Source organism: Galeopterus variegatus, unplaced genomic scaffold, assembly GCF_000696425.1.
Source record: "Galeopterus variegatus unplaced genomic scaffold, G_variegatus-3.0.2 Scaffold10131, whole genome shotgun sequence".
Taxonomy (NCBI): Eukaryota; Metazoa; Chordata; class Mammalia; order Dermoptera; family Cynocephalidae; genus Galeopterus; species Galeopterus variegatus.
This window is the reverse complement of record NW_007736242.1, coordinates 24,888-26,701: the sequence shown is the minus strand read 5'-3', so window position 1 is coordinate 26,701 and position 1,814 is coordinate 24,888. Positions and strand designations below refer to the sequence as shown.

The following is a 1,814-nucleotide window of genomic DNA, read 5'->3' as shown; positions in this document are numbered from 1 at the left end:
GAACCCGTGGCCTTGGTGTTATCAGCACCGCACTCTACCGAGTGAGCCACTGGCCGGCCCAGAGTATCTGTACTTTTGACCTTGGCATTATAACACTGAGCTCTAGCCATCTGAGCTAACCTGCCAGCCCTTGGTTTTATTGAAATGTATCTTAGTAGTTGATGTTTTTGCACTGCTGACCCATTTGGGAAGGTTGGGACCATATGTAATGTGGTTGTGTTTTCTAAGAATAGTACATGAAATTGTTATCTTTAAATTTTTCACAATTGTTTTGCTCTAGTTGCGGAAACCAAGTCAAAACGAGACAGACAAAATGGTCAGAACAACTGTTAAACTGTTTCTCTTATCCTGTTTTGAAAGAAATGAATCAAGAAATCAAGAAAGAATTTAGGAGGTAGATGTGATAGATGATGGAGTTGTCAGGCGTGTTTGTAGGTGCATACAGGAAGAGAGAATGTGGACTGAATGGGCATGTTCAGTGAACTGTATTAGGCAGTATTAGTTTCTGGTTGTTGCTATAACAAATTACCACAAACTTATTACCTTAAAATAACATGATTTTATTATTTTTCAGTTCTGTGGGCCCGGAGCTCAACATGGTCTCTGTGGGCTAAAATCAGGGAATTAGTAGGTCTTGGTCACTTCTCAGAGGCTCTAGGGGAAAATCTGCATCCTTACCTTTTCTAGAAGCCACCCACATTCTTTGGCTCATGATTCCTTTGTCTGTCTGCACCCAGCAGTGGCTGCCCAAGTCCTTCTCATGGCTGGCATCTCTCTGCTCTTTTCTGTCCTCACATCTCACTCTCACAACAACCAGGAAGGTATTCTGATTTCAGAGACCCATCTGATTAAATAACTAAGGGTACCTTCCCCATCTCAAAGTCCTTTGCTTAATCACATCTGCAAAGTCCCTTTGCCACATAAGTTAACATATTGACAGGTCCCGAGAATTAGAATGTGGACATTTTGGTGGGCTCTTATGCCTACTGCTGGCAGCACAACATAAGTTACAGGGACTTGACCCAGATGCAGCCAGTGGTTGTACTGAAGGAGAGCTGGATTTGAATTTATAAGCCCGAGGTACTAGTCACAGCCCTGATAACCAGTTGTGTGATCTTTTCCTCTGTAAGGCTCAGAGTCATCACCTGAAATTCTTAATTTCGTCTTTTGATTATTGAACATGTTAAGTGCAGTTATTGTAATTTATGCTGTTGTCCACTGCCTAGATCTTTGAGGAGATCCAGCAGCTTCTGAGATTGCTGGAGGCTGACAGCTCTCAGCTGGGTCCTGCTGAAGGAGTTGCCCTCAGCTGCTCAAGCTGCTTTGTTCACAGCCATGCCCCCTGGCAGCATCCATAGACTGACCAGTGGGGTGGGTGTTGTATAAGGGCCTGGCCATCTTTCCTTATCTCTGTGGGCTGCCCGGCTCTAATGCCGAGGCCACATTGCAGACAGGATGCTATTTAGCTTCTCCCTCTGCCCAGTAATACTTTCTTCATCCCCACATGGAATCATTCCTGGATACCCTCCAATAATCTTCCTGTATACATCTTAGAGTTTCAGAACTTATTTCCCAGGAAACTTGGTTATTAACCAACTTTTTCTGTTGGGTGTTATTTCTTTTGGTCCTTGATCATATAGTTTTTGTCTTATTGTATGAATGGCTATTTTTGATTGTTAGATATTGTATGTGAAAAATTTTAGAAATTTTGGATGTTATCTTGCTAGAAGTAGAGGATTCACTACTTCTAGCGGGAGACATTGGTAGCCTAGGAGCACTGGCTGCTCAGATCACCTTAAATCTGATCAAGAATC

General features: G+C 42.8%; 1 protein-coding gene across 1 annotated transcript in view; it reads left to right on the top strand.

The window, feature by feature from the left end:
- The window catches only part of LOC103609815 (protein TSSC1-like), a gene marked incomplete at its 3' end in the record, with an annotated part of 31,412 nt that overhangs the window by 10,013 nt on the left and 19,585 nt on the right, over window positions 1–1,814 (top strand). The window lies entirely within an intron of this gene.